Below are 14,544 nucleotides of genomic sequence, written 5' to 3'. Positions count from 1 at the left end.
CAAGGTGGAGAGTTCTGCATCCTTCGCAGTTCCTGCATCCTCTGCATGCTTTGCCCAAGGGCACAGCGAGGACACAAACCCAACCCAAAACACCCCATGAGATCAGAGGACACTGATCTATTTTTCATGGTAAGAAGGAGAAGGTGAGTGAATTCTTTTTTAGTGTCTTCAATGCTGCCTTTCCAGTGTTTGTTTTTCAAAGACCAAGGTCAACACTCCACTGCCTGGCAGCTCCTCACCCTGGCTGGCCAAACCCAAGGTCAGCCCTCACAGATTTTTGGGAACACAAGCCACTGACAAGCGTCTCCTCTTTGGAGTCCAATCCTGCTCAACCTCACCAACCCATCCTGAAGTCAACTAAATCCAGAAGGGCTGACAGTATCAAGGGATGAGTCAAAAAGTCAATTAGCCTTCAAAATCCTTTCCAAAAACAAAATAAAGGCGAGAAATAGATACACACTGGATCTAAAGCAATTGCTGGTGCCTCATCACAGAATAATTTGATTATTTTCTTTCACACTCAGCATGTTTGCACAACTGAGCATCAGTTTGAGACCCTCTTTCCATCGGTGGCAGTGGGCAGGGGAGAGGAGCAGGGGGTGCAGCTGCAGGGGTGTTTTTGCAGGGAGAAATCCGTGCATGCAATGCAACAGCACTCGGCTCCTCCTCCCTCCCAGGCGCAGTCACTTGCAGTTGGTGCTTGGTGGGGAACTGCAGCTCTGGAGACACGAAAGGGATTCCAGGATTGTTCCAGCTTTATGTATTTGGAGGAACTATTTTTCCCTCTCATGCAAAGACTTGTCTCCTCCAGCTCGCAGCACTCAGAGTTGCAATATAAAATATGCTTATTTTTCCCCCAACCAAGCAAAAAGAAAATGCTGCTATTTTCTGCTGTGGATTTGTTTCTTTTTTTTTTTTTTTTTCTATTTTATTTTATTAAAAAGCCACTTCCTTCAGCTTTAACTAGCTAATTTTCCTGCAGAAACAGTACATTTCTTTTATGTGTTAATTTTTCTTCCTCTATTTGCACTTCACAGCATGTAGTGACATGCCAGGCATTGAAGAACAAGCCTCTTCCACTTTTTCTGGGATGACAAATATTCCTGGTGCAGAAGACCAAAATGCATCTGTGAATTCAGCTATATTTGTGCATTTTGCAAGAAGAGGCTTCTCCTAATGATGCAATTTTCACTAATATAATTCAATTCATCTCGTGTTAACCTTGCTCCAGACAGGTTTACAGGGAAGTTTCTAGCTTTGGAGTCTTGCAGGGAGCCTTTCATCCAAACCATGACCCACACCTCCCAATAAAAGGTTGGTCAGCCAAGTTCTCACACATTTTGCTTCATAAACTCAAGATATTTGGGGAATAAATGTGTTTTTTTCCCAAAATATCCATCTAGAAAGTAATTTGTTTTATCAGAGTTGTTCAAGTGAAACGCATGAAAAATTCCAGGTACCAGAAGGGTCAATTCCTGCCAGCACCACCACAAATAACCCAAGAGGGACCCTGCTGGAGTGGCACAACTATTTGTATATAAGAAAGCCCCCAAAAATTGCAAGTGGAGGTGGAAAGAAGCCTGGAACATGACAGCAAACATCTCAAACCACTTTAACCCCAGGCTGCCATAAACAATTCCACCAAACACACGATTCACCCTCTTGTTAGACAAGGGCTCCACTTTTCCCTGCTGCACATCACACACTCAGCCCACTCAGCAAAACATCTCAATTCAGAAGTTCGTAACAAATAACCCCATCATTAACCTCATCCCCCAAAAATCTCAGCTCCACTTGCAAGATATGACATCTGCCCCTCCTGTATGTTCAGAAAAACACCATCAACAGCTTCAAACAGAACAACAGGAGCTGGGCTCAAACTGGAAAAATAACCCAAAATAAGAGGGGTTTTTGTCCCCTTCCTGAGCTGCCTCCTTGTCTGAGTTAAATTCTCCGTGTCCAAACCCAAGGTACCACAGACACCAATGAAACTGCCCAGATCCCCCTGTAGAGCAACCATTGCTCCCTAAAATATAACCCCACCCCATGGGAGTGAGAGAGGGCAAAGCACCACAGGGTTTGTCCCCTTCCTTTGCAATTTCTTCCCCCAGGAAGGCTGTGCTGGCCTTACAGGCTGTCCCCAGCACTGCTGCCAACAGCTTCAGACCCTGAGCATCCCTCCTGCCCCATCCCTGAGCATCCTTCCTGTCCCATCCCTGAGCATCCCTCCTGTCCCATCCCTGAGCATCCCTCCTGTCCCATCCCTGAGCATCCCTCCTGTCCCATTCCTGAGCATCCCTCCTGTCCCATCCCTGAGCATCCCTCCTGTCCCATCCCTGAGCATCCCTCCTGTCCCATCCCTGAGCATCCCTCCTGTCCCATCCCTGAGCATCCCTCCTGTCCTGCCCCATCCCTGAGCATCCCTCCTGTCCCATCCCTGAGCATCCCTCCTGCCCCATCCCTGAGCATCCTTCCTGCCCTGTTCTGTCCCTGAGCATCCCTCCTGTCCTGTCCCATCCCTGAGCATCCCTCCTGTCCCATTCCTGAGCATCCCTCCTGCTCCATCCCTGAGCATCCCTCCTGTCCTGCCCCATCCCTGAGCATCCCTCCTGTCCTGTCCCATCCCTGAGCATCCCTCCTGTCCCATTCCTGAGCATCCCTCCTGCCCCATCCCTGAGCATCCCTCCTGTCCTGCCCCATCCCTGAGCATCCCTCCTGTCCCATCCCTGAGCATCCCTCCTGTCCCATCCCTGAGCATCCCTCCTGTCCCATCCCTGAGCAACCCTCCTGTCCCATTCCTGAGCATCCCTCCTGCTCCATCCCTGAGCATCCCTCCTGTCCTGCCCCATCCCTGAGCATCCCTCCTGTCCCATCCCTGAGCATCCCTCCTGCCCCATCCCTGAGCATCCTTCCTGCCCTGTTCTGTCCCTGAGCATCCCTCCTGTCCTGTCCCATCCCTGAGCATCCCTCCTGTCCTGTCCCATCCCTGAGCATCCCTCCTGCTCCATCCCTGAGCATCCCTCCTGTCCTGCCCCATCCCTGAGCATCCCTCCTGTCCCATCCCTGAGCATCCCTCCTGCCCTGTTCTGTCCCTGAGCATCCCTCCTGTCCTGTCCCATCCCTGAGCATCCCTCCTGCTCCATCCCTGAGCATCCCTCCTGTCCTGTCCCATCCCTGAGCATCCCTCCTGTCCTGTCCCATCCCTGAGCATCCCTCCTGCCCCATCCCTGAGCATCCCTCCTGCCCCATCCCTGAGCATCCCTCCTGTCCTGTCCCATCCCTAAGCACCTCTCCTGCCCCGTCCCTGCCCCTCAGCACCACCCTTGCCCTTTCCCTGGTGTTGCAGGAAGATTTTTGCATCCAAAATGCGAAGACAACTTTGCTTCCCCAGGCCCCAGTTTGCTGAGTATCAGCATTTGCCTTCCCCTCTCCTCTGCTGACAACTGTTAATTTTGTCACATCAGCCACTTTCGTAGATTTCACTTTGCTCTTCTGCTCCAGCCATTGTAGCTCGATAATAAATCAACGGTCTGGAGGCTTCACGTGCAATGCAAAGGCCTTTATGGTGCATGTGAAGATGGGAATCTTTACATTTTTAAGTAGGACTTTGTCACATTCAGGAGGGGTCATGAAAAAATTTACATTTTGACTTTCAGGAGGAAAATGTGGTGGAAAAATGTGGCTGTTGGAGCTTGCTCAGGACGCTCGCCATGCCTCAGGGCCTACAGAGAAGGTCACACTGCACTTCCCAGCCAGCACCTCAGCTCTGCCCGGCAGAAAAGGGTTTGCAACCTTCCCTGAGGATGCAGAGAGGCCCCCTTGCAGGTGATGCCAGGTTTAACTAGATCTTCCTGCTGTGTCTCCTTTTGGAATTTATTCAGCCCCTGCACGGGGAGAACAGCAGGACTCGCCCTCCAAGGCAAAGCCTTCTGAACCACCCTGCAGGTGAACCATTCCATGGAATTCCACAGCCTTACTGAGATAAGTCCTTATCTGTATACACGTGGTAAAACCACCCCCGTAAGTGGGAGCAGAACAAAGCATTCCCAGCTCTGAGGCTCAAAGCTGGCATATGTCTGTGCATTAGCCACAAGGCAGCACTTCCTTGAAATCCCTCCCAGGATCCATGTCAGACAGCCTTGGCATCCCAAAGGGCACATGATTCCTGCCTCGCTCCAGCAGCCGGAGGGAGCCGGGCCCGCTCGCAGATGGCAGCAGAGCCTCCGAACGCGGCAGCGAGGGACAGCTCCCCCCGCCCTGCTCCGGGCGAGCTCCGGCCGAGGGCACAAAACCACGCAGCAGAAGCCGCTCCGCAGCCAGCAGCTCGTGTAAAACGGGGCAGCCGGTTCCGCGCTCCGCTAAAAGGACTCTAAACGTGTTCCCAGGTGCGGCGCGGGGCCGGCCGTGCCAGGGCTGCCCGCGGCGAGGGCTGGCGGCCACCGAGCCAGCACGGCCACCGTGCCAGGACAGCCAGCCGGGGAGGGCAGCGGGGCCGCAGCGGAACGGCACAAACGCTTAAATGTCTCCAAACCCCTCTCTGCAGACAGCTTTCGGGGAGGGCCTCCCCTGACAGGAGAGCTGCCTTTCAGGAGGATGGTGCGAGCCCGGCGTTTTCCGCACGTTTTCCCTTCCTGTCGCTTCCCTTCTGGCCGCGGCTCGCAGGCTCGCAAATGCCAAGGGTCCTTGCGGCGCGCACAGGCAATCTGGCCTTTAATGCGCTCTGCCAGCTCCCACCAAAGATGTAGAGTGTACCTCGGAGCGAGGCAGGGAAGGGAGGCAGCAGCCTCCTCTTGCCCTGTGGATGATAACCTCACATGGATATTACTTCCCACCATAATCCTACTGTTTTTAATTAGTGCGCTGTAAAAGGAAGAAGCACCACATCTCCAAGGGGAAAAGGAGGAGGGAAGAGGGGAGGGAAGAAAAAAAACCAGCACAGAGGATTCTGTCCAACTTTTCCAAAAGCTTAATAGATTTTTAAATGGGGTTATTAACACCACCTATGAATTATTTTAGGGACCTAATTATAAAAAACAAAACCCAGTTAATTAGGTTTCCTGAACTCGCCTTGACATAGGTGAAACAAGATCTCTAAATGCAGGAGGATTGAAAAGCGAATCACTTCAAACAAAGAATCAATGAGTATTATTGCAGAACCAATTGAACAATTACTTCTTTAATTGTTGGCACCCTGCTACCTTCACTTAACAACAGGATGGATCAGCAGAGTTACTTAACCTCCTCCAGTAACTAAAAGTGCTGCAGGAGCCGAAAGAGGCGGCGGCGCTCGGGAGGTGAGCTCCGTGGGGCTGCGCTGCCCCTCGGGACCGGCTCGGTGCCGAGCCCGGCTGGGATCCGAGCGGTGACGCGGAGCTCACCCCGCACCTCGGACAAGGTGAGTGCGTTCCTTTCAGGGTGTGCGCGGACACCGCGCAGCCGAGCAGGACCCAGGGCTCCTCTCGCCGCCAGCCCGGGGCTGCGGGGACATTCAAACACCGCTGCGGGTGAAAGCAAACCCACACCCCGCAAACCGCGGGGGAAATCCCGGCCGGGAGCCTCGCTGCGCATTCACTGTCCCCAAAGCCGGGACACAGAGATGCCAGGGGGGCGGAGGGGGCGCTGGGTGAGGATGGCACAGCTCCAGTGGCACCGTCCTCCCGCCTGCCCGCAGGGAACTTTCACCCTGCGCCGGCACATCCCGGCTCCCGAAGGCGATGGAGAAGGAGCGGAGATGGCAGAGCGCCCTCTGATGTTGTCAGAGCGGGGAGAGGGGGGCGAGGGGCAGCGCTGGGGGACGCCAGAGCCTGGCCCGGGCTGCCAGCAGCCCTCTCCTTCCTTGGGGACTCCCTGCCAGCCCCGATAGCCCTGTGCCTCTGCCCGGCGCGGCCAAGGACACGGCCGGGAGCATTTGTTACCCGTGTGATGCACGGAGGGGGTTAGCTCTGTCTGTACCCTGCCAAGAGCACAACAGAGCCTCCTGCAGCCTGGTCAGCACAGTATTCCCCGAGCCAGAGCTAAAACCAAACTCCAGCCAGCGTGAGAAACAAAAATAAATCCCGGCCACACAGGCTGGGGGGTCCCGGGGAAGCTCCTGCTCCACACAAATAACAAATAATCCAAATTAGCCAATAACCTCCACATCACACATAGCTCACTGTACATGAACCTAAACTGTGCATGAACCTCAACTCCCCCCCGTTACACGAATGGTGTGGCAAGTTCAAGCTCCACAAAGAGATGGATCAAGAGCCCCAGCTTGCACAAGCTGTTTGCCAATAACCCAAATTTGGAACAGCCAAGAGGTCTGACCACAGCCAGACAGCAGTGTGGGGTGGGGACAGCAAAAGGGCTGCTGGTACCTCTTGTGCCCCATAGCCAGCCCCTCCAGCCATGGCAAATAACAGAAAAGTGCTATTGAACAAGTCAATAAAATGCTCAAAATACAGAGGTAATCTTTTCTATCGGCAGCTATTGCTGGAAACTAGGCTGGCAGTTATCAGAGTATAAACACAGCTTGGGAATGAATGCAATAACAATGGAATACACTTTTCTCTAGGTTAAAAAAAAAATCCCATTTTAGTATAGAGAAGCAAGAATTTCTGTGCTCAGAAGACAGAGAGCAGATAAGGGGGAAGCAGGCAGCACAGGGCGCGTGTTTAATGCTCCCGAGTTAATCTGAGCACAGGAGATTGGGTGGCAGAACCTCGGCCCTGCGGAGGTGAGCGCTGCAGATGATCACTGCTCACGGCCATTGTTTCAGGCACATAACATTTCACCCTCCCGCGGCACTTTTCACCTCAGGTGACTTCCCCAAGTACATCATTTGGCAGACGTGGAAGTGCCAGCTCTCCTGTATATTAACAAACGCTGCCTCTCGCCCCTCATGGCAAAGGAGATGACAAATGCAATAACCCCTCAATGGTGGGAGCAAACAGCACACAGCAAGTGGGGATTGCAGACAGTAAAAGTGAAAAGAGTGGGTATTTCTGTACCCACATATGTAGGCTAACCCCAAAAAATCTTCAAAGCAAAAAAAAAAAAAAAAAATTAAGTCAAACACAGTCACTCAGGTGTCACCAACAGCTCATTTGCAAACAGCCACTTGAAGCCAAAGGAAAACAAAAAGCTGAAAATCAGGATGCTTGGTTTGGCAGCACAGCAACAACTGCCTTATCCAAACTCCAACACAGCAAGTGAGAATGGGTTTGCAAAGGCTCGGGAAACCTGGCAGAAACACTAAAAATGGGTTTGAGATCTTCCTCCTTGGCCTTCAAGTATTGCCAAAATCCTCCAGCAGTGACTCTGTACTGGGGTATTTTGATTTTTCTTTCTAAAAACTTATGTGGAATAGCTCCTATTTCGTCCACTGCAATTAAGTTCTAGTTTTTCATAAAAAGCCTGTGTTTGAAAACGGAGATGACACACATATCAGGAATTACACTTCCTATAAAGTACTGATAGCCACAAATCAGACCAGAAACGCCATATTCAATCTTTAAAAGTAGAAGCAATTAGGAAAAAACCCTCAAGTTATTTTTCCCACATGCCTCTTTCCTCACAGGGAAAAAAAAAATCTCTAATTTTGACCATTTTATTTATAAGCTCGTTTGAAGTTAGCTGTCTTTAGCAGACAGTTTGATTTTACAAGAGCCCAGTCCTTAAGAGGTACCACCTATTTAATTTTGAGATTAACCTCTTAGAGCCATGCTTGGATGTGGCACAACAGAACACCCAAAGCCAGAGCAGCTGCCACTCCCCTCCATTCACCAACACACCACCTGCATTTTTAATTTAAGCCCGGACTTCTCAGACTTGTTACCATTTTTACTCTTATATTCCAAGCCCTTCTCTTCCGTGCCCTCTGCTAAAGGGGGAACTGTGGGGTGGCTGTGCCAGGGTGGTGCTGGGTGTCCCTCCAGCCTGGATTGCCTGACCCAGCGTGTTTGTGCTGCTCAGCTGGTGAAGGCTGGCAGTGGCAGGGGAGCAGGGGTGGTTTGTAGTTTTATTTTCAGCAGTGTGGGGCAAAGCCAGCCCCACCCTGGGTGAGTTATGCCACCGAGCTCCTGCCAGCTCCCAGCCTCTCCCATAAAGGGCACCTTTGTGTGCTTTAAGAGGAAAGGGGGGAATCACTCCAGGCTGGGAGCACAGAACATCCCCGCCTTCCCTTCCTCGCCCTGCCAATTAATCTGAACCCCAGTGTCACCCTGACACCCCGGGGAGGCTCTGGGATGCAGAAATGAGCTGATCAAATATGCAATAAGCGGTCAAGCAGTGTCCCCCACAGGCAGCAGAGACTGGGCTCGGTTTGCGCGGCGCTCGGCAGCCGCTCTCGGATCCCGGAGCCAGGGGACTCTCCTCACCTCCACAGTGCCACAACAACCAGCTTTAGCTCAGGAAAACACACTACATTAAGTAAGGGACCTAATGATAGTATACTTGTCCGTTTTTTAAATTAAATGATGTTCATTAAAGGAACATCACCTCCCCATAATTAATTTTGCTTTGAGAAGGAAAGGAAAAAGCTACAGACAATTAATGTACCATGCAAGCTCTAGTAGATGCTCCATATATTTCCTCCCTACAACCAACCCTCCTCCCTAACAGCATCTCTGCTCATCCCCCCTCCACTTCTGCAAGCGGGGACTGAGTTTTTTGGCAGGGAAGTGGCACAATGACACAGCAACCCCCCATGCACTTCAGCCAGCCTGACAGCACTTCAACAGGGTTACACGCTCATGTATTGATATCTGCAATCATATTCCACTCTCCCCGACTTACAGAGATCCAAGAAAACTGTTGAAGACACCCAGACAATGAAATCAATGGGACAGTGATGAGTCTTTACAGGGTAACATGTGCAGAGATGAATAAAAGTGTTTGGGTTGTGGCAGCACAGAGGCAGGGTGGTGGGGAAGGGGGGAGGATTTCTTTGGGTACTTTGTATTACTGTGAACAATTTCCTGAGGATTTAAGCCTGGCAGAAAGAACAAGTGCGCATGGCCGATGAGCCAAAAATAAGAGAGTAATCACAAATAAAACAGAATTATTCCTCAGCTGTGAGTCAGTAGACAGCACTTCCTACAGGCCAGCAGGCACAAGACAGTGACACGTGTAAGGTCGGAGAGTGATAAAATCAATAAGTCCCCAAGCAGGGAAGAAGAGCCCAGTGGTTTCAGCAAATGACACAAATTAGCCCTCTCTCCACAGCTGTGTGCCGCTCTTTTGGAAGCCTTCAGGAACGAAACCCTCCTCACCCCAGGAAGGTAACAGAATCCATGCCCGCGTCTCCCTGCCCCTCTGTTTATACAGGCAGGGAAAAGGATGCAGCCTGGAGGTGTTTGCTTATTTTATCAAACAGCAAATTGATTGTAGCTGTTGGATAAAAGCACTGACATTTCATAAACTGCACAGAAGAATTCTGCTGACACAACTCCAGACGAGTCCAATTTGATTAAACTAACAAACTCTCTCCTGGAAACACCTACAGATTTGTCCCTGCTTTTACCAGCCTGAACTTTTACTGCCTCGACTCCTAAACACAGAGGTGTTGGCTAACAGCCCAGCCTGACCTGAGAGGCATGGAATCAAACCCCCCTAGGCCCCACACTTTTAGCCAAATTGGCACCACGCTGTGTTGAAACCAGGACCGAGGCTGTGAAGCTTTGAGCTCCCTTGTGACAAACAAGAAACACCCTTCTGAGAGCTGAGCAGAGCACCAGCCCCCGTTGGCACCAAGGGTCCCTCCAGGTGAGAAGCAGGAAGCTGTCCCAGCCCCGTGGAGTCTGAGCTCACACCTGTGTGCTATCCACACTCTGTGCTGATGCCAAGCTGGAGTTTTTCCCGTTTTTCCCTCATCCCAGGGTGCTGGCAGCAGGACAGTGCTCAGCCTGGCTGGAGGGCTCTGCTGTGCCTCTCCTGCAGGATGTTCTCCTCCCCCCTGCGTGTGTTAGGGCAGGCAGGAAAACACGAGTTCACAGGAGCTAAAAAGCCACCCTGAGGACAGGCAAGTGAATCCTCTCAGTCCTGCCCTTGGCAGGGAATCGGCATTTACTGAAATATCTGTGAACTGAAACCCACTCCCCATTTAGGTTTCGATTCTTGGAAGGCTAGTGTGGATGTCCAGGTTTTGCTGGAGATGATAAATATTGCAAAGAGGCATTTTTGCTTCTTTTAATGCTTCTGCACAATTTAAACCACTTTCTCAAAGGTGCTGTTCAGGCAAGACCTCACTGGAGCCCAGAGGGCTTTGTTCCTTCAGGTGGTCACAGGCCCTTTCCCTCTCCCCAGCTCCAAGCTAATCCCTCTCCTTCACACACATCACACCCGGCCTTAGGGATAGCTGCATTTTTGAAAAACTGTTTGTGTAATGTATGAAGACTAACTTGGATTCATGAATATTTGATTTAATATACATTTATTTCCCCTAAAGGAAGATACATTTTATTTAATACTGATTGCAGTTCTTATTACCTTCCTAAACCCAGCACACCACTCAGCATTCCAATTATGCCAGCACGCTATAGTTATGGCTGAGGAAGCACTTTCATTATAAGCTTCTGTTTTTAGACACTTGTAAAACTCCTACCATTACATGCTCAACCCCCAGCCCACCCTGCAAAATAGTCCTTGGAGCTGAGGATGCTCCAACTGTTTCTCAGCCCAGGCAGGGAAAGACCTAAACCTCCTTGAGCCAAAACTTCCTATTCCTGTTGGTTTAAAGCTGTGATCCAGCCCAGATCTGACAACAGCCACAATATTGTCCTAAAAAACCTGGATAAAATCAAAAATAAACCCTCACTGCTCAGTTTGCGTTGCAATAACCGCTTGAAGTGATTTTAAATCTGGACACAACTTTAATTCAGCACCCTGTGGAGGGTGTAACCCACACAGAGCAATCCCCAGACCCCCTGGCTGCTGTGGCACTCCGAGGCCTTGGATCTGGAGCACACACAGAAGGAGCACCAGCCCAACAGCTCGTATATTTTTCCTCACAAAGCTTGCATTTGCTGAAGAAATCCCTCCTCTCTCGGGAGATCAATTGCATTTATGGAGCAGAGTTACTGCTGAAGAAGAGGCAACACTTCAAGTGACATTTTGCCTGGTGTCTTTATGTCCCTGGCTGGGATGCTGAGCATTCCCCGGCCCTCCAGGATCCCCGGCTGATTTAGGACAGCTGTGGACTTAAGAGAAAAATACTTCCCCCCGTTATCTTCATGAGTGCAGTCAATCTCAGCAGCCAACATTTGGAAGAGAGTTGGTTGGCTGGTTTTACAGCTTAAACGGTGCTAAAAAGAAACAGCACAGGCCATTCTGCTTCCTCTCACCCAAAGTGTTACAGAGCACTTTGTAATGCCCCCACCAGCCTCAGGTTTGACTTGCAGCTCCCTCCAGCAGCTGCCAAAATGCAGCAATTTCAGAGGTGAAAAAACGGCTGCTTCCAGACAGGACCAAATATTTCAGTGGGAGACTCAAAAATATTACTTATTCAAGTAAAATGATTACATGAGCTTAGATAGGAGGGAGAAAGTAATTAGCGATTTTTAAATTCTGACCAGGATAAAGAGTGAGATAGGGGAGCAAAGCGTGCCGGGGAATTGTCCGAGGGCCACAAGTGCAGGAGCTGCGTTCTGCACGGAGCAGGGCAGGCAGGACGGGGCAGAGATGAATAGGAATGCTGATTACTTCTACCAAAGCTCGGGAAATGCTCTGCGATCTCATTGAAGTGCCCGGAATAGTATAATTGGTTCAATTGTCTCACTCAATCCGCATCTGCAGCGATCCATTGTCCTTTGGCAGCCAGCCCCCTCCTGGCCCCGGCTGCATCCTACTCGAGGCCTGTCCCATATTATAGCCCAGATTAGATAAGTGGTGTTTTGCTTTGTGCTGTAATGTGTTACTGTTTCATGCTGGGATGTGTAAAGGAAAAATGCAATCACGGACTGAAGGGGAAGAAAGGGAGGAAAGGAGGCAGGGAGACATTTGTTTTGAGGCTTCGTTACTCTCTTTAATAAACAGATTTTTCAACAGGTTATGATCTGACTGCTTGCGCAGGTAATAGACGGGTTGGGATGCAAAATGTGGCACGCACCAAACCTGGCTGGAGAACTGAATGGTACGGGATGCTTGGAAAAGTCACCTGCTCAACATCGCAGCCCCATTCAGGACCCTGCTGCCATCGGGAAAAGTCCTTGCCCTGAGGAGCTCACCGTTGGAACTACAGCGAGGATCAGACTGCCAAAGGCATCGCTAGGTCAGGAGAACGATGGAGGGCTCCGCTGGGGGCTGCCGTGGCTAGCAGGAACAGCGAGGGGCTACCTAGCTGTGAGCCCGAGGCCAGCCTGGCTCAGCACCCGGCGGGATGTGCTCCCCCTGCACCCCCTGAGCACATCGCTCCTGTCTTTAATGCTCATCCCACTGCAGGCAGAGCAGCCCATATTTACCCAGCCGAGCCGAGCCGAGCCGGTGCGGGCTCCCGGCAGCCGGGGGATCACACCCGGCCCGCTCCGCATCCCTGAGCGGGCAGGAAGCGGAGCGTGGGGCCGGGGCTGTGCTCAGCAGACGCTGCAGCCCTTTGCACTTTCCCAGCGCCTTTCCCAGCGCTTCAGCAAACAGAGCGAACCTGCCCTGCCCCTCTCCGGGGGAGCCACAAATCTCCCCGTTTCACACGCCGCAGCGCCAAAGCCCGCAGGGATTTAAGGCTGGATCCCACGAGCTTCCAGCGAGGGAGCTCATATCCCTCCCTCGCCGGGTGCCCCGAGGCAAAGCCCCCAGCTGTGGCCGCAGCCCCGGGGGACAGCGGTGGCCGGAGCCATGCCCGGGGTGAGGGCTCCCTCTCCCGTCACAACCGCGGCCACCTCTGCCTTTGGGGGAAGCCTCAAAGGCCAGGGTGCATCCCGGAGGAAGATGTGGGATTCTGGGAAGGACGCAAGGAAAATACTGCCAGGGCTCTGCTCAAGAACTGGAGTGGCTGTTAACCAGAAACTATATAAGGAAGGATATCCCTAAAATGTTTCTTTCCACTGGGCAGGAATGCCAGGGTGAAATGCCAGCAAGCACGGGTTTGTTGGGATTCTGAGCACCAGCACAGAGCCCTGCCTTGGCAAATCATCCAGAGGATTAGTTTAGTGTTTACCAGCGGCCCTTCCCCATTGCTCCTTCATGTTATGCACAAAAAAAAATATCTTTGCTTCCTTGAGACTCCTCTCATCCGTTATAGCCTGGCAGGGGGAGGAGGGAGGCGTGGGGTGAGACAAGTGAGCATCATCCTCCTCCTCCAGCCCTCACCTGAAATCTGGCTTTCAGACCTTCATCTGAAATCCTGGTCCCGAGCTCAGCCCCAACATGGGCATTTCCTGCCTCTTGGCTCTGCCTATCAAATCATTATTAATCTCTCTGGCCTGTGTATATTCATTAGATAAACACGGAAACTGTGATGGTTTTTATTGTCTGCTCCGTACACATCATAACCCTGGGAAGACAAGATGAATTTGACAGCTAATGTAAAAATTACAGCAGGCAATATATCTTAGATTTGGGTGGAACACCAAGATGAGAGTTAATCAATAAAATCCTAACTTAGGTATTGTATGAAATGGCACTTCATTCATTATTAGGAGTTGGTATAAAACATGATTTACCGGTTTGATGTATTGGCCATTCACCTTAGGGACCTATTTTCAAATCCAGTCCAATCCAAAGTGACTAAAGATCCCTGTAGCCCGAGGGCTTGGGAAGGATACCACTGCCAGGAATTTATGGGAGGTTGCTTGTAATGAAATGTTTGTAGGCACAGGGATGCTGGAAGGGTTAACCCCCAAACCAGCACATTCACACAGAGTCAGCCACTTCCTCTGAAAACATCAAGTAAAAATGAACATGTGCTGGGCACTCCTTTCTCTCCTCATGGATTCTCCCCACCCCCTCGACAGCAAGTGCTGGATCACACACTGCTTTCCTCTTTCATTTGCTTCTCTCCCTGCTCTAGAAAGCTCCAAGGACTTTAGTGGTTGGGGTTTTTTGTTTGGTGGTTGGGGTTTTTGTAAGCCCCCAACATGAAAGGCACTTTCTGACCCCTAAACAAAGATACAGGGGTCACAAACCCACAGGGCAGCTCAGGTACAGCCCCCATGCTCCAGAGTGCTTGGCTATTAAACCCCAGTGAATTCCCCAGTAATTTTAAAGCCATATTCACACATCAGATTTTGAAGCCTGATCCATGTAAACAAGGCTTGGCTTCCACAAAGAACCAGTTTAACTATAATATTAACTACAGTTTTAATTATGATGGTCCAAGAACAGACCTCTAATGGAGCTGCTCTGCCATGGAGCTCCTTTATCCCCACCCCCCTTCCACTCCAGCAAGAGAGGCAAGAGATGCTCCTATTGTATCACACTTGAAAATTAAGTGGGGTTTTTTTTTTTGTTTTTTCTTTTTAAATCCTCACAATTATTTTTGCACTGGGGTGTGCACTACTATGCACAACACAAACTCAAGCCTCCTACAATATTTCAAGATGAAAAAACTTTAATAATTCATAGAGAAAA

General features: G+C 50.8%; 1 long non-coding RNA gene across 1 annotated transcript in view; it reads right to left on the bottom strand.

The window, feature by feature from the left end:
* LOC128798192 (uncharacterized) overlaps positions 1-14,544 on the bottom strand; it is a 162,010-nt gene that overhangs the window by 116,521 nt on the left and 30,945 nt on the right. The window lies entirely within an intron of this gene.

This window comes from Vidua chalybeata, chromosome 20 (genome assembly GCF_026979565.1).
Source record: "Vidua chalybeata isolate OUT-0048 chromosome 20, bVidCha1 merged haplotype, whole genome shotgun sequence".
NCBI lineage: Eukaryota > Metazoa > Chordata > Aves > Passeriformes > Viduidae > Vidua > Vidua chalybeata.
The sequence above is the reverse complement of the archived record's forward strand: the minus strand, read 5'-3'. Positions and strand labels throughout refer to the sequence as shown.